Source organism: Podarcis raffonei, chromosome 3 (assembly GCF_027172205.1).
Source record: "Podarcis raffonei isolate rPodRaf1 chromosome 3, rPodRaf1.pri, whole genome shotgun sequence".
In the NCBI taxonomy this organism is placed as follows: domain Eukaryota; kingdom Metazoa; phylum Chordata; class Lepidosauria; order Squamata; family Lacertidae; genus Podarcis; species Podarcis raffonei.
Window position 1 is genome coordinate 31,504,558 of NC_070604.1, and position 18,340 is coordinate 31,522,897.

The 18,340-nt window shown below is 45.0% G+C and overlaps 1 protein-coding gene and 1 long non-coding RNA gene across 2 annotated transcripts in view; one reads left to right on the forward strand and one right to left on the reverse strand.

Moving 5' to 3' along the window:
* Positions 1-925: 925 nt before the first annotated feature.
* LOC128411618 (uncharacterized) lies at positions 926-5,017 on the reverse strand. Its single transcript, XR_008329846.1, has 3 exons — positions 3,704-5,017; positions 2,451-2,526; positions 926-1,975 (listed from the first exon to the last, which is right to left on the reverse strand). It is a non-coding gene; the product is annotated as an uncharacterized LOC128411618 (long non-coding RNA).
* A 3,906-nt stretch (positions 5,018-8,923) lies between these two features.
* The window catches only part of HPCAL1 (hippocalcin like 1), an 83,274-nt gene continuing 73,857 nt past the window's right edge, over positions 8,924-18,340 (forward strand). The window contains exon 1 of the mRNA XM_053380982.1: positions 8,924-9,031. The gene's annotated coding sequence lies outside the window, so the exon portion shown is untranslated. The remainder of the gene's footprint in view (positions 9,032-18,340) is intronic.

Here is an 18,340-nt window from a genome sequence, read left to right on the forward strand (position 1 = left end):
CATTAGATCAGAAGCAGTGGCTTACATCTCAGCTCCTTGCTGGCCCAGGAAGGCTTTTCTCCAGAAAAGTGCAGAGAGCCTGTCTGGCACCCGCTCTCAATAGAAGTGGTCTCAGAGCTCACTCTAAACCTCTTGTTGGCTGGCTGTGAGTGTGTGTATCTTAGGGTTGCCAGATGTCCCCGGTTCCCGGGGACAGTCCCCAGATTTGTCCCTGGACAAATTCCATCCCCGGAATGTCCCCAGATTTGCAAATCTGTCCCCAGGAAGCATGGCAGCGACAGCCTCAGCAGCCCGGAGCCAGGCTGGTAGCGCAGTTGGCTTTGGCTGGTTTCAGGAGCTGCTTGCTGCCCGCTGCCGTGGCGCCTGCCATTTTTTCTTCTGGTGAGGAAAAATGGCAGACACCACAGCAGTGAGCAGCTCCTGAAGCCAGCCAGAGCCAACTGCACTACCAGGCTGACTCCGGGCTGCTGACTGCCGCCACTGCCGAAGGGGAACAGGGGACGTCCGGCGGTACAGATCTCCTGCCTCCTGCCCCCTGCCCTCTTTGTTTTGACTGATCAGGGGAGACTCGGGAGTTGCGGGCTGGTGACTGTTGCCCAGTTTTTTTAAAACTCTGTGCATTTATGTTTCACAGGGTGCAAAAGAAGGGCTTTGCACCTTGCCTGGCAGAGAAACCGCACACCTTGCGCCCCTCCTGGACAACGACTGCCCGCGACTCCCAAGCCCGATCTGTCAAAACAAAGGGGGAAGGGGGCAGGAGATTGGGGAAGGCTCGGGAGTCACAGGTGGGCAGCACACCGTTGCCCAGTTTTTAAAAAACTCTGCGCATTTATGTTTCACAGGGTGCGAAAGAAGGGCTTTGCACCTTTATACAATATGCATGTGTGCTTGGGCCCAGGGTCTTTTGCCTCACAATCCCCACTACTGACTCCCTGTTGCTACTACTCAGCTTCCAATTTTTTTTTAAAAAAAATGTGTCCCCGGATTCATTGAAAAAAATCTGGCAACCGTAGTGTATCTCTGTGTTTATATATGATTCCAGTGAGGCAGGGCAGGTGCCCTCTGTTGCCCATTCCCCCTGCAGATACTCATGATTTCAGATTAGCCCAAGTTTATACCTACAAATTGGAGAATGGAGCCCAGCCATGCTATTTTGTTTCCAGACCAGCTTATGAGTGAATTGGAATGGCAGCGTCAAGCATTACTCAGCACTGATGGTTTTTATCAGAATGTGTTTGTTGTGTTATCTTACAAAAGCCCTTAGGGATGGGCATACTTTCTATTTTCAATACTGTCACAATTTCTTATCACTGAACTGAAAAGCATTTTTCTTTTTCTTTTTTGTGAGCAACTTTATGGCTTGGTCTTATCATATATTCATACTTCCGCATGACAGTGTCCCCCGGGGCACTTTCACACAAAAGTCGGGACTGAAATGCAACCTATTTTCTTTGTCTAGCTGTGCAAGTCTGTATCTCACGTGTGTCATGCTGGGTGCATGAAAAAATACACAACGGTGGCTATTCTGAGAACTTGGGGAGGGAAATGAGGCAGGCAGACATTCTCAGGAAGGCAACTGTGCACTATAAAGCATTACCACGAACACTGTATTTTCTGACTGACAGTCTTTTACGTTGTGGATAATGTGGAGTTAACTAAAAACATTACAGCTTAACATGGATCTGTTAACATTTGGTGAATCCTCACAGAATCTTTGGGAGTTTGTAGAGATGTGCTTCAGGTATGATACGATAATAAGACCCATTGAGACTCTACCGTTAACTAATTCACTATCATGCATATTTAACTTGCCGTGAGAAGCAGCTGGTTTTCTGGGGGAGGAGAAATAAACACAACACATCTGCTCCTGTAACCAGATCTTAAACATATTCAGTTGTAAGCAAGCCCCATTCATTTCAGTGGAATTTACATCCAAACAACATGCTTGTCTCTGCTTGCAGATGGAAATTTTGAGCTGAAGGGAAATAAAAATGAAAATCCCATTAGCTGTTTCTCATCTGCTGTCAAACAAATAACTATTCAGAAATCCCACCTGCCTTTAGCTTAACCGATAAACTACAGCTAGACACCAATTCTCCTTGCACTAAACCAACCTTTGCTGTCTGATCAAAAAATCCACATATGCAACTAGCATCTCAAAGACCTATTTATGTACACTCTAAGCCCAGGTTAGCAATCCGGAGGGATCAGGAAGTGCTGAAGAGCCGAACTGAAATGGGCAAAGGTTCAAGTATCAGCATCTGCCAGCAACAAATGTCAGGCATTTTGTTAATTTACACTGAATACTCATCTAGTTCTATTATTCCAGGAAAATATTGTCCTGCAGAAGAAAATGGTGCTTTTAGGACAGACTTCCTTGAGATTTCCCCAAACACCACCATTAAAGATGAATGCTTTTGACTTCATTGCACTAAAAGTGGGTTGATTACCTCAGCTGGTGATGCCGCTTGGCATGCATTTGAAATCCCCCAGAGTATCTTCCTTTAAGAATTTTGCATGAGCAATCTGAAAGGAGGAAGAATGATCATTGCAGAATTTGATCAGACGGTAGTAGTGAAGATGTGATTAAAAAGTGGCAACCCCCCCCCAAAAAAAACCCCATTTCATTCTTTTTGAGGTCAAAACCCAGGTCTTCTGCTAACTGTACGTTTGGCAGGAAACCACAATCTACACCAGTTGCCAAATAATGTACAATACACGTGCTTGAAAATACATGTATGTTTTTACGTATACTGCACATTTCTTAAAAAGCAGCTTGGCTCTCTCATTTAAATGAAGCCTGCCTAGGATGACTGTTGCACTGTAATTATTTTGGTGAATATAGGAGGACCAGTTGGTTCACATGTGTGGAGTCAATGGACCAGTGCACACGAAGAGGTGGCTGGCTCTGTTAAACCATAGTGACTCCTTCAGTTCGCAACTGAATTAGCTGGTTAGTCAAATACAGTGGTACCTCGGGTTACATACGCTTCAGGTTACATACGCTTCAGGTTACAGACTCTGCTAACCCAGAAATAGTACCTCGGGTTAAGAACTTTGCTTCAGGGTGAGAACAGAAATTGTGCTCTGGCCACACGGTGGCAGCAGAAGGCCCCATTAGCTAAAGTGGTGCTTCAGGTTAAGAGCAGTTTCAGGTTAAGAACGTACCTCCGGAACGAATTAAGTACCTAACCCAAGGTACCACTGTAAAAGGGGCAGGGCGCTATAGAGATTTGGAATTAGAGGGACTCCCCAAAACATTATTTCCTGCAATCTGTATAGCAATGCTCAAACAGAAACTGGATTATGTGTAACTCTTCTATATCTGTGGTTCATGCCATGTGTCGCCCCCATGAACACATACACTTCCACTTCATACTTTAGTGTTTACCATGGAAACAGTGGTTGACACATGATCAATGCATGCAGCATGTGGGTGTGATGGATCACCATCTATGGATTCAAGAAGAAATCGCTTTTCCTTGCACACATCAACTAGCCAGTGTGTGTGTTCTGTAAGAATTCAGAAAAGGACATGCAGGATCAAACAAACAAGAAGGAAAAGCCAAAAGACATGCATTTTACATTACTAATAACAAGAAGAACAAGCAATAGATCCAAGAGCCTTTAACCGAAAAGCATGCTCTTCTAGTGACTAAATCCAACCTCATTTGTTCATACAACAAAATTCTATTAATATTACCATTGTTGGGAAGCACATGGGCAAAGAGCCATTCATGGAGAGGTCCCTGCTGGCTAATCTGTCAGATATTATCCTGGCTTGCCAACAGCTTCAACTCACAACTCTAGAAGAAATATAACAAGAAGGTATTGGAACAAAACTTAGAGAAGGTGGCCAGTTTCTTTTCTCTGTAGCTCCTACAATAAGGTTATATAATGATCTTCCCTTTTAAATACATGACTTTCCTCCGATTTGGTGTATACTTATTTTAAAATAAGCCCTAATGGGGTCAGTGGAGCTTACTCCATAGCATTAGGCTTCATTTGTGGTATCTCTGTTTTCTACACTTTCAAAAAATAATTCTGATGGTTACACAATAAAGAACCTAGAAATTCATTAAAATCAAACCAAGCTCCATAACCTCCATTTCCCCCCTTCCTCTGCCCTGGCTCTTGATGGTATACAGCCAAACAGTTCTCCTTTTCAAGATTAGTCTTGGCATAATTCCTAGGAACAGCTCTTAGCTATAGCTACTTCTGCCAAATAATCACAATATTAGTACTGAGTGCTCTTGATTATATACAACAGTTTAGATTGCTCTAATTTTAGAAAATGAGGGATAGTGCAGATGTTTGGCTTGTGTAGTTTGAAAATTATTCTCTCCAGTGATTCTTTGATAGTCGCATGTATGCTCCACATGCCAAATTATTTTGCAAGAGGGCATTAATTTGCAAGAAGACACTTTTCAATTAAGAGTTGCATTCAGCTAATTTTAAAGAATAGCATTAATCTTAGTTGTACCTATTAACTTCGTTGGGTCTACTCTGAGTGCCACTAGTCTAGGATTTGTACAAAAAGTTTTTGCACAAGAAAATTTTCTGAGACTGGGGTTATTGGGGTGCATATAAACAACTGAAAGCAAACATCCCCTTCCGAGAGGTGGTCTTAACAAATGTCAGGTTTTATATAAAATTTGTTTCTGACAGAAGTTTCATTAGATGATTTCATGCCTTTCAAGGTGCACCTGAAGCCCCGCAGACCTGTGCAAAGTCTCCTCAAGTTCTCTTTCTGTCCATACAACAGCTATAATAAATTGTAGGTTGTGCTGCCAGAGAGGAAAGCCAGCAATGTGTGCAGGGTGAAGGGGCACAAATCATACCATATTTCTTTCTGAGTGCTGCTTCCTAGATAAGTATAGAGAGGACTGCTACTGACCTGCCTTACAAGATTATTGCAATTCCAAAGCACAACTGAGGGCTGTGCGGCAAGGAGGTATGCAGGCCTTCACAACAAGCCTGCGTATATGAGGCTGAGTTAGCTTGTAGACAACCTGTTTATTGAGCATTCATCATTTGCACAAGTTTGTGGGAAGGTTAGACAATATTACCTGTTTAGTGAACATTTATTCTGATTTGTTTGTAGGGGAGCTATATGACGTATAAAGCAATTGTTATCCCACACTTTCCCATCACTTTCCTTACTGCAAAAAGTCTGATTTTGATGGGGGGGAGTGGGTCTGTTACACAGGCGCACAAAATCCACTTTAATTAAGCAATGTGAATTTGCTAGTAGGTAAAGCTAAAAGGTAAATGGACTTTTGAGTCCATTCAAAGGTGACTATGAGGTTGCGGCACTTATCTCGCTTTCAGGCCAAGGGAGCCGGCGTTTGTCCACAGACAGCTTTCCAGGTCGTGTGGCCAGCATGACTAAACTGCTTCTGGTGCAAAGGACACCATGATGGAAACCAGAAACACTGTTTACCTTCCTGCTGCAGCGGTACTTATTTATCTACTTGAACTGACATGCTTTCGAACTGCTAGGTTGGCAGAAGCTGAGACAGAGAAATGGGAGCTCACTCTGTTGCCAGGATTCGAACCACAAACCTTCCAATTGGCAAGCCCAAGAGGCTCAGTGGTTTAACCCACAGCACCACCTGTGTCCGCTAGTATGTGAGCGGGAGACAGAGGAAATGTGTAACTGTTAATTCTCCTTGACCTCTCAGCAGCTTTTGATACTATTGCCTGAGGTGTCCTTCTGGTGTCCACCCCTAAAGTTAGGGGTGGTTGGCACCACTTTGTGGAGGTTCCAGTCCTACCTGGATGGACATTTCCAAAGGGTGATGCTTGGGGGGGTGTGCTCTGCAGCCTCACGGCACCTTCAATGTGGGGTTCCTCAGGGTGATAACATTTTTTGCCTGGTGCCTAAAGATATGCTGGCTCCAGTGACTGAACTAGTCAAACAGATCTATATCTGTATCATCTATATCTATATCATCTATATATTTATCTATACAGTAAGGTGATCCTTCAAGTAAACTAGTTCCAAGCTGTTGAGGGCTTTTATATACTAATAGTAACACCTTAAATTTGGTCCTGTATCAAACTGTCAGCTAGTGCAGATCTCCGATTTATGCAGTCAGACGCTAAGGTGTCTCTTCTTTGATTCAGTGTTCTTAGCATCAAATTGCCAGCCTGCCTGCCCCCATAATTTAATCCAGATTTACCCTTTCCAGGAAAAATACAGTTAGGGGTGCTTCCAGGTAACCTGTTTATTCATTCTGATTTGTTTGCAGGGAGCTTAAATGCTGTGGCTATTTAATTCCTTCTGATTCGTTTGCAGGATAATGTGTCAAAGCAGGTATTACCTCACACTTTCTAGTGCAGTTATAACAAGTCTGATTTATTGAGAAAGAGAGTTTGTTGTGCGAGACCTCCCAATCAACTACAACTGCAGAACCTGACTCTGCCAGTATATTATCAAATCCCACTCAAAAAGAGTGACAGTCTGGAAGCACCCTAAGTTGAGAAAAAGACCTGTTGCCAACCACCCATTTTCAATAGCTGACCAACCCTTTACCAATATTAAGCCCCCTTCTGGAAGCCCCATAGGGTATTGCTTAACAACTAGGGAGATCTGAGTTCTGATCCTCAGCTAAACTTAAGAGAGCTTTTGGACAGGAGCTTCATATTTTAAGGGAAGTCTGGATACCACAGGCAAGTGGTTGGCAACAGGTTTTGGGTTTTTTTAATTTACGAGATTTTCCCCAGGAAAGTTGTAAGTCTAGGGATTAAACTGGGCAGAAATACTGCTACAGTGGCAAAACAGGTCAGTGCACCTGACTGTTAACCAGAAGGTTGGTGGTTGGAGTCCACCCAGAGATGGCTGTGGACAGCATCCCTGTATCGCAGAGTTTTGGACTGGATGACCCTCAGGGTCCCTTTCAATTCTACGATTCTGCAAAAATATATAAAATAAAATGTGTATGCAGGAAGAACCCGCACCCCACAATAAACACCCTGTAAACCCCAGTGTTCCAAGACTACCCACCATGCTAGTCTTCATCCTGATGTGTTTCAACTTAATGATTTCAGGGCCAACTCGCCCATGAAGTGGATGGAGGCAGCTGCTTCAGGCGGCGAAACGGCAAGAGGAGGCACGCAATCCGCCCTGTTGCTGGCAGAGAAGCGACAGTGGCACCAGCGGCTTTCAGTGTGAGATCTTGCAAGATCTCCCAGAAATTTCATGCGATCTTACGCACTCCACAGGATCTCACCAGAACCTGCTGCCACCACTGTGCAACCCAGGTAACGGAGGCTTGGGCAGGGGTGGACCAAGGCGTGGCACCTTCCTGGTTTTCTTCGGGTAGCAAAACAGGACACACTGCCCTTGCATAACTTATCATTTCCCTTTTGTTGTTTGGCTGCTTCTTTTTTTTTTCAAAAAAGGAAGGTGAAACAAGGTGGAGCGGAGTGGGAAGTAAACATGTAAATCAGGGATGGGGTACAATCCTCATCCAAGATATATGTCATTGCCTGTGGTACCTTCCTCAACCTGGTGCCCTGCAGATGGTGTTAGACTGCTACAGCTCCCATCATTCTTGACCTCTGGCCATGGTAGCTGGATCTGATGCGAGTGGAGAGTTAAAAATATGGAGGGGGGGAGGAATGACGACAACAGATTTCCCATCCTTATCGACACCTGAGGGTGTGATGTTGCACGTGAGCTGCAATAGAAAGGCTAATCGCTACTGCTGCACTGCAGAACCGTTTCTGTTCTAATTTGCCTTGCAGAATGTTAACTTGAAACCGTCGTCCTTACACTGAACGGGCACGGCTCAATAAAGAAGCGTCATTAATCCTTCCTCATTCAAGTAGGAGGGTAACAGGGCATGCACTGACATAGAATCATAGAACAGTGGAAGGGACCCTAAGGATCATCCAGTCCAACCCCTGCAATGCAGGAGTAAGCGGCTATCCCATAATACGAGATCAAACCTGTAACCTCGGCTCTATCAGCACTGTGCTCTAACCAACTGAGCTATCCAGCTGGCAACCTTAACGAGCGAGGAAGCTACAGCCGTTTGCGCTGGGACTCCGAGGCAACGCAGCTGCCTCTGCACGGAGTCGAAAGCAGCCGGGCTTCTTCCTGGGCGCGAGCCGAGCTCCCGCTGCCGCCCCCTCCGCCCCTGCCCGGCCGCTTCCTTGCACATTTGTTTTCCCACGCGGGCAGCGGCGACGCACCAACTCCCCTCCGCCCTCCGCTCGAGCGGCGGCAGCGAGTCACTTTTGTTTTTCTCGGGACTTCCTCGCAACTTCCTCCCCGCCGTCGGGCTGGGCAGCGTGGTATCTGCGGGGCGTGGAGGGCGATACCAAGCGCGGCGCAGCAGCGGGAGGCGCCAACTCGCTCCGAGCCCCAGCCCGGCCGCTTGGCAGAGCCGCGCTGCCCGGTCCCTGCAGGCGAGCCCTCCCGCGGCGGAGGAGACACGGAGGGCAGGTGAGGAAAAGGCGACGCGGAGCGGGCGCGCGGGAGCCGAGAGCCGCCTTGCTAAGCCGCTACCCCTCCCGGGGCGCGCGTGGTCCGCCCCCTAATCCAATATGAGCGCGGCTTCTTTTCCCCGTCGGGCGTAAACCAGCGCGGAGGCTGCGAGCGGCTCCCGAGGGCTCGGCGCGCGGTAGTGCTTGGCTGTGCGCGCTATGGGGAAGTGAGCGCTGCTGGGCGCACGGCCCTTTTTACGCGCCTGGCAACTTCTGTCTCTCAGACGCACTTTTCTTTCTCTCTATCTTCCTCCGCTTCCTCCTCCCCTCCCTTCGCTTGGGCCGCTCGTTTCCTTTCAGGCTGCATCTGCTGCCGCCGCCGCCGCTGCCTCCTCGCCCTTCCCGCTCTCCTCGCCCGGCTCCCTTCCTCGCCGACGCCGAGGCGCGGCTGCAGCAGCGAGGGAGCAGAAGCCAGCCAGCGAGCGAAAGGCGGACTCGCCCGTCGCAAGCAACTCCCATCTTCCCGGTCGGTCTCGGGGCCCCACCGCGCCCTGCGAAGAGCGGGGAAGAAGAGCGCGCAGCAGCCGCCAGTCCGGTAAGGGGGCTTTGGAGCGGGCTGGCGGGGTCTTCGTCCTCTCTCGGCTCGGTTGTTTTCTGGACCAGCCTCTCCCTCGCCAAGGCGACTCTTTGAACCGAGTGGGGAACTTTCCTTGGTTTCGCAGCCAGGTCACGGGACTCGAACCGGAGGCATTGCATTTTTGCAGGTATCCTCGCGCAAAAAAGAGAGATGCCCAGACACGACGAGGCGGGGTTGACCGCTATGGAGCGAGGTGTGTTCTCACAAGCCTCTGGGCCAACTTGAATTAATGTGGCCAGTTCGGGGAGAAAAGAGCTTTACACCCTTCTCAGGCTGCCTTCCAGGATTCCTGGCAGCAGCTTTTATCCCACCCCCACCCCGGTGTGTGCTTGGTTTCAATTCATTTTGCAACAACGCTGTGGTGTTTTTGGCTGCCGCTTCGTGATTCGTGGTTGTTGAGGCAAACTCCTACATTTCTCTCTTTCCTGAGAGAGAGAGACTTGGTTCACTAGGGAGACGAACGGCTCTTCTTCCAACTTCGTCCTGCCCCCGGGGTGGGAGGAAACCTGTGGCCCTCCCGATGTTATTGGGACTACAACTCCCATCACTCCTGACCGTTGATCGTGCTGGCTGGAGCGAGTTGGAGAGGCATATAGGTTCCCCACTCCTTTCCCTTATAGACGCCAGTACTTGAAGGCACTTTCCCTACCCCACCCCCACCCCCTGCTTTCTGAAAGGTGACAGTCCTTTGCTTTGGGCTGTAGGAAATAGAAATGTGTGGTGTTTTTGTGACTGTGAGCATGCAAGCTGTCCCGTGCCACAAAAGAATACTAGCATTAAAGTTATTCAGTACCCACAAGACTTGTGTTAAGGGTAGTTAATATTTGACTGGTCACTGTACAAATGCATAAATATTAAGCTGCTGCTAACTTCAAAACAAAGACTCCTAGCTGCTGTTCTCCAAACTGTCTTGTCAAAACCTCTTGTCCCCCCCCCTTCCTCTTAAAACACAGATCTTGACTTCTTCCAGATGTGTATATTGATAAGAGAGACAGTTATAAATCTAGGGTTTGTGAAGGAAATTTCAATGAACCCTTGTAAACTGTTTCTGGTTGAATTGGCTAGATAGTTGATGGAGACAACATACTTGAGCTTCTTAAAAGATCTTTGACATTTCAAGTTTCTTAGGGAATGACGTGTAAAATAATCCACTTGTCCTTTTCAAACAACTTTCCATACAAACATATTTAACGACAGAATAAGCAGCAAAATGTAGCCTGTCAGCATCTGAAATAACACTCTCCTCTCCTTGTGAGTTCGCATAACAGCTAGATGACTTTGCATCTCTCTTGAGGATATATCTCTAGCTTAAGCTCATCTGCTTCTTATAAGTAGCACTAATTTCAGTGGAAACTATTTTAACATATCTGTACTTAGGATCACAGCCATCAAGACTTGTTTGTTTGTTTGTTTTAAATGATTTCTATGCAGCTTTTTATTTACACACACAAAAAAGTGCCACAGCGCTTTACATCATTAAAAAAAAGAAAACAACCCATCAGTAATTGAGTAATTTTACTCAGTATTAAGTCCTGCTCAGGTCAGTGGAGCCTGCTGGCATGTCTGTGTTTATAGCATTGTTATCCATAATATGTCTTCATGAAATATTGGCAGCAGCAACAGAAAAGCTTCCAATGGGCATGTCAGGCAGTGCAAATTCTTCTTGCAATGAAAGGGACTGGGCAGTGCACTAGTCCAGTCCTTACATTAACAACACATTCTGCAATTTAAGGCGCCATCTTGAGCTCGAACCTTCCAGTGTTTGAAATTAAGCTACAGTGTTGGGAGCACAGGGAATATCCTGTAAACCATTATTGTGATAAAGCTTGCCTTGCATGGGTTCTTGCCAGTGTCCCGTCAGTGCTTCCTGCTGCCACTAAAAAAGAAAAGCCGTGACAACAGTTAATCTGCTATGACTTTGAAGTGCCCTGCCTATTGGTCTTTGAGAACCGCTTTCAGGCTTGTATGACTGACCCATGCCTGTTGCATACATATATATGTGCTTTTGCAAGCTCCAGACTGTCTGGGTGAAAGCCAATCCAAAAAAAGGCTTTAACTGACTGAGTAGTCAACACCCTCCTTTTATCAGGGAAAATCCAACCTAGGCTTGTCCCACCTGCCCCTCAGTTGTCTGGATGTCCCTCCTCATGGCGCCTGTTCCTCATAAATTCTCAGATCTTGGTCTAGTTCCAGTCTTGATGTAGATTGTGAAGTCTTCCAGGGAAGGGTCCCTGTCACATGTGTGTTTTGTATAGTATAACTGGCACTAAACAATTCTTTTGCAGGAGAGACATGAAGAGGACCCTGGGATTCTCAATTTTAGTGTGTTGATAATTCAGTATGTCAGTTGCCTTTTGCACTTAGCGGTTGTGGTGCTTCTGTGCATCTCATACAAGCAAATTTAAGAATGACGGAGTCCTCTTCTCTCAAGGGGTACATGGTTCAGTGGAAAGGGAATGTTCTAGAGAAGTAGACCTGAGCTATAAGAAAGAAATTAGTTTGCGTCACATTTCTTTTCTGGTGGAAGCAGAAATGCTAGTTAGAAGTATTTGACCCCTATTAATGTGATGCCGATGAGCATTTCCAGTACTTTTGAAAATTGTTTTTAACTGCAAGAAAGTAACCATTTGAGTTTAATGTGACAGAAGCTCTCAAAGCATTGCTTATGGATTTGTAATTTACTTGCTTGAAATAAGATGATTTATCCCAAAGCAAAGTCAGTTAAAGGAGAAAATAGTTTAGCGTCAGTTCTTTCCAGCAAGGGAAACGCTTGCTGATTATATCCCAACAAATCTGGAAAGTACCTATTTTGGGAGAGAATCAGTAGTTACATTGCCCATCCTATCCCCCCCCCCCCAGCCCCAATAAATCCTGTTGTAATTTTCTAATTTTAGGAATACTTTGAAAAACTCTAATAGTGCAGTCCTATGCATGTCCACTCAGGAATAAGACCAAATAAGTTCAATGAGGCTTACTCCCAGGTGAATGTGTATTGGCTTTGTAGCCTCAAAGTGCGTTTGTAAGCATGTATGCTCGGGAGCAAGTTGCATTGAATTCAATTCAATTTACTCCCAGGTAAGTAGAGTTAGTGTCTGCTTAATGTGTTTTTTATATCCCTATGATCTTGCTTAATTTTGCAAAGGCTATAAATGAAAGCCTTGCATTCTGCTCTGTTCACTTACTCCCACTGAAACCAGTTTGGGTTTCTGGTATATAACTGATTATAGAATTCCATCTGAAAACTAGCTTGCGGAAAATATTAATTCCTTAAGAAAGAAGATTTTGAATGTTCTGGGAAGTTGTGATGTATTATGGGTGTTAATTTGTAGTAACTGGAATTGTTTTTCATTACTGGATTGAAAGATCAATTATTTTGTTGTTATTTGGCAAGCTTTTAAGTTTCTGATATTTAATAATACTTCATCTTGAGTCAAAAATATATATACCTTTAGGGCATATGAGGCAATGAGAAGTGAGGGAGCTTAACCCTCAGTGGAGTTAATTTCTGCTGGCAAGATGTCATTTATCTCTTGCTCAGGTTGACCGTATTAGTAAGGTAATGTTTGCTACCCCTGGTGGCTGAGCTATAAATTCTTCACCAATGCAAAAAGCCTTTTGCATGCAGAAACGCATCAATTAAACTTCAATGAGTATTGCATGTTTTAAGTTAATTCTGGATTTTTCGGTATTCTGCCTATTTGCAGTCAAACAAATGTGCAAGACAACAAATGATCTTCACTCTAGCAGCTTATTGCTAATTGCAAATCTCTGTTGGCGTATTGATTTTACATGTGCTCGCTTGCTTTGATTGATGTAGTCCAAAGTCTTCCTCCAGTTGTCATCTTCCATACTACAGAGAAAAAGCAAAAGAAAAAAATTGTGAAAGAATATTAATGGGGGTGGAATGCTTTCCTCCCCTCCTTCCAAGAGTAAAGAAAAAAGCAAACTCTAAAAAGTAACAGGAGGGAGAACTATTGATTGATTGCTACACATGGGACATGGAACCTTCAGGTGCCTTCTAATTTTGGCTGAACGTGCTTCTTTGTGATCTCTGAATTCATTAGTGCTGCGGCATTCATGTCTGAAAACTAAGTAGCTTTTTTCATAGGGGAAGTGCATTAATTCCCCCAGAGTGCACTATCTAGGGCAGGTAGTTCCAGCTAAAATATTACGTATTACTCATAATTGGAATAATGAGGCCTATCAGTCTTACAGGAAGCCAAACTGCCTACCACAATGTGGGATAGCTCAGTTGGTAGAGCAGAAGACTCTTAATCTCAGGGTCTTGTGTCCAAGCCCCACGTTGGACAAAAGATTCCTGCATCACAGGGGGTTGGGCTGCTAGATGGCCCTTGTGGTCCCTTCCAACTCTACAATTCTGTGGTCTCTGATTTCTAACAAACAGAATACTTTGTTGTCTAGACAAAAACGGGCACCTTCCTGGTCAATTCAGTTATCCTCTAGAGGCCGGGTAGGAAACCTGTGGTTATTCAGATTTTGCTGGATTAAAACTCAATTCATCACTGACCATTGACTGTCCTGGCTGGGGGCTAATGGGAGTTGGAGCATTTGAAACTTCCTTACAAATGAATTGTACTGAGGAAAACACATTCTCCCCCACGTTGTAACTTCAAACGACTATGATGGTGTTGGGGACCATTCTGGTTGACCAAGAGACTCCCCAGTCATAGAACCACTATCATGTGACTTTTAAACACAGAAGAGTATGAGTAACCAAATTTACTTGACCACTCAGTTCTAACTGATTCACTCTAGTTATAATATACTTTATTTTAATTAAAGTAGCTTTAAGAAATAACGCTAGGGTTCTATGCACATGTTCCTCAGTTACTCTATGTGGCTTTCCAAACCACTTGAGCTGTGACTCTTTTTCTCTGTCATATTGGAAATAATACATAAGTACCGTATTTTTCGCTCTATAAGACACACTGTTTCCCTCCTAAAAAGTAAGGGGAAATGTGTGTGATTCTTATGGAGCGAATGCAGGCTCTGCTCAGCGCTCCCTTTAAAGAGCCACATGGAGCATGTGGGGGGCTCTTCAGGGCTTTTCCCCGAGGATGGAAAAGGGCTGCCCTTCTCCCTCCTCGGGGAAAAGCCCCCAAGAGCCGCACACACACTCCACGCACTCTTTAAAGGGAGTGCGGCTCTTGGGGGAGCCTTAGCTGCATGCAGCCTCTCTCTGGCAAGGGGAGCCTTCATCCCCTGCCTGGGAGAGGCTGCGCACGGCTATCCCATAAGCTAGGACAGCAAATGGGATCGCTGCTCAGCGATCCCGCTTGCTGTCCTGGCTTGTGGGATTCAGAATGTTTTTTTTCTTGTTTTCCTCTTCCAAAAACTAGGTGTGTCTTATGGTCTGGTGCGACTTATAGAGCGAAAAATACGGTAGCTCAAAAGGCAAATGTATACAAGCAACAGAAGACTTTGCAGGAATCTGAGTTCTGAATAACTCTGGGCCAAATTTAAAAAAAAAAATACTGGGAGGAAAATATTTATTTCAGAAAACCAGGGCACAATTTAAAGCATAGTTGAAAGTTTGACACACACACACACATTCCTGCAGTTTCACACTGTCCTATTTTAGACATCAAAGGCTGGAAAATAAGGCAGACAAATACACAAGTTTGCAACATTCTTCCTTGGCTCACTATAAAAAGATCAGGGATTTGCCTTTGCTTTTCAAACTTAAGAGGTTTGGAAGTACATTCATCTGATGGGTGTAAAAAAAGCAACAATATTGACCAAAGCAGGAGCTGTGCATACCTCTGTGCTTAAGATAAAATGAGATTATAGGGGCTTCTTTAATCGTTGTGGTCTTGCATCCTAATTGGAGTCTATCCATCCACAAGAAATTGTTTGACAGTCTTCCTAATCACAACAAGTTACATCTTATTTAGACAAATTAGATAGGAGATTAGGTAGAAGAAGGTGCCGCCACTCTAATGGGCAGGAAGGCACACCACTGTGTTTTGTAAGAGGGAGGAAATCTTCCACTGTGGCTTTAAAGTGATTTCAAAATCAATATAAATATTTTAAAGTAGTATAAGTGCATGCTGCAATTGTTTGCTGATAAAGAATTCAAATTAAAGCCAAATACGTTGTGTACCAAGTGCAACATCCTTAGTTGCCAGAGCAACACACTGTAGTGTACTTTGTGAGTTGAAAAAAATTAGAACCAATAAGCCAAGAAAGTTTGGGGAGAGGCACTTTTAATGGCGTATCCTATCTGTAGAACATCTGGGGCCTGGTTAGCTTCAGTCTTCCGTGTAAATATACAGCAAGCAGGCCAGAACATGAATTGGATTTGTCTTCAAGATGGCAGTAGGTTTGCTTAATGCAGTATAATACCAATATGTTTAGATATTCAATGTGTGTGTGAAGACTTCTGGGAGTGACTGATAGGAATTTCAACAGTAAGTTGAAATGCTGTGTGCAAAGAATAATCTGAAATTCACTTGAAAAGTTGAAAAATGGGAGACTTCTGTATCTAATGGGCAAAAAGCACAGCAGACTCCCAAGTATTAGTGCACACCACACCAACAGTGAACGAACCAAACCACATGGAACACAAAATGCCTCAGACTTTAGTAGCAACCCAGACACCTAGATTTTAAGATTCTCTTCACACATTACTCAGAGCTGTGAAGCCATGTGGTTGCTCATCTCCCTCTTAACCATTACATGTTGAGTAATTTCTGAACTGAGGAGCATTTTCTATTCATGTAGGCTTGCTGTGTGGTTTAGGGCCCTGTTTGAGGGTTCTAAATATTTCACTGATAGAAAAAGCTTCCTACTTCAGAAGCTATCCTTCACCCCTGGAGGGGATATTGAGTAGCTGTGCAACCTCAGGGGCAGAACTAAATGTCCAGACTTACTGCCCCTTATAATTTGTGTTGCCCGTTCACTCAAATAACACACCAGGAAGGCTCTTGCACTGAGTCCAATGTGTAGACAACAGCATGGGAATGAAGAGAAAGGGAAATCTTGCTGGGAGGGGAGATTACCTGTATGATACACAGTGCCAGCCCTACTATTGGGTAGAGTGAGGCAGCTGACAATAGAGGAGAACGACGTGCATGTTCCATGCATAGCCTGGCCTGCATCTGATGCCATGAGATGTAGTAGATGACTCTTTCCCATTAGCTGTGCTCTCTGCGTCAAGGCAAGGCCTGACTCGGGTGTTGGGACAAGGTTCCTTACTGGAGGCAAGGTAGGGTTCAGGCTGTGCTCTGGGGAAGCGAGGAACAAACTGAAACTGAACCCTGATACTGAGTGGTAGAAGTAACAGTAGCAGCAGTCACCTATTTGTTGGCATCATTTATGCTGCAAGCTGCTGCTCTGTATATGAGGGACACAGGCTTCTCCTGCTACAGGTCTTCCTGGGTTGCCATAAGGTCCTCCATTGGAGTCCTCTGAGTCCAGAGGATGGCAGTGCCACACCTCCATACCAGTGGGACACTCGCCCTACAGGTTCATCCAGGGGTCTGGTGCTACATGCCCTCCCAGTTCCAGGGTCACGACACCATTACCAGCGTTGAAATAAGATTTATCTGCCAGGCTGGTCAGATTCTGCACATGGAACTGGGTGGTGGGCAGCACCATTTCACCCATTGCCTCAGCAGGCAAAGTTTATTGGGCTGTCCCTGATTAAATTTAGCACACATTACAAGCGGCTTCAGTTTTCATCTTGGCGGTGGTGCTTCTGCATTTGTATTGAATATGATGGGACATATGACCAGAGGAGGCTCTTGCAGTTTCAACACACTGCTTCAGTGTTGAACTTGAGCAGTGAGAAGCAATGCCTGTGAACAGGAAGGAGTACATGGGACGAGGCGTTGCACAACCACCTTCTGTTTGGGGTGTGCCACCCATACTGCCCTGACAGTTTTGCTGGGCTGCTATATAGAAAGGGAGATGGCGTGTGTGAGTTGCATCAGATCTGCATGTCAGGTCCTGCTGAACCTCTGCAAATGAGCTGTAATGTTTGATCTCTTCTAAGAAACAAACAAACAAAAAACAAACCCCTTTGCTGCAAGCAATCTTGGCAGCTAGATTTCTGTCAAAATAACAGATACTATTTTTCTTTTCTTTTTTAGTCAGAGATCTAGGGAATGGCCAGGATAAGGAAATGCATTTTGCCGAGGTCATTCATTTTCGGCATGTACTATATTGTATAAACTTCATTTGGAGTTTTTGGTTAGGAATATGGGCAGAGGCAGGGAGGAGAGCATCTTCTTGAGCCACAAATCAGGTGGGTGGGTGGGTGGAAAGCAAAGTCAGCCTGGCTTTCCATGATATTTAAGTTCATTTTGGGTATGAGCATTCATTCTGCTTTACTCCCTTTATTTCAGTTTTACATATGTGTGTTAAATATAATTCCTTTGCTTACTGTTCTCATGTGTGAGAGAACCCCGGTTGGTTTCCAGCTGCTATAATATCTGCAATCAGTCCTAACTTTACTCAGCTGGCTATGTTGTTGTTGTTATTTTGTTCTTTTAAGTAACCTTTCTGTAATAGTGTATTATTAGAATTTGCTTCTGCATGTTGTTGTTGGCCTTGCATTTTATATCTCTTCACGGTAAAAAGCAGCTGTTTCCACTTGGTCTCCTTTGGAGGTTCAGTTCACTGTCTTGTGTATGTGTGAGGGATACCCACCATTTCACACTCTTGTTCATTGCATCTTCTCTGGCCTTCTTCTGTAGCTACATCGTGGCAGCCTATCCCATCCACATAATCCCAGCTGATCAGTATAGTCTACCCAAAGCCTTTGTCATTACAGCTTTCCATGCCTCCCAGGGCTCTTAAGATGTGCGCTAAATTCACCGTAGGTTACAGAATGATTTGGAATGTGAGAGTGTATAGTAGAGCAGTCTTCAACCTTCTTATACCCAGGACCACCCAGTTTTAACCAAAAACTGTTTGGTTTTAACCTAGACATGCGTGGGGGGGGGCTTTCTGAATCTTTCCCCATACAGTATATTTGCATTGTTGCAGTGCTCCTCTTGCAACCCACCTTAGATCAGGCCATGGCTTAGCAGTGTATCCTGACCTACCAGTTGAAGACCAGTGAATTAATACAAAAAAAATTGTAATATGTTAAATCTATGAATGCACACCCACTTTCCCCACTGAGGATTCCATAGCGTTACAAAACCTTGCCGTGACACAGACAGCACAGAATAGAAAGAGCAGTGAAAGATGGATGGGAAATTGAGAGGAACAGCCTCCTAGAACTCTGCTTGCACTGCA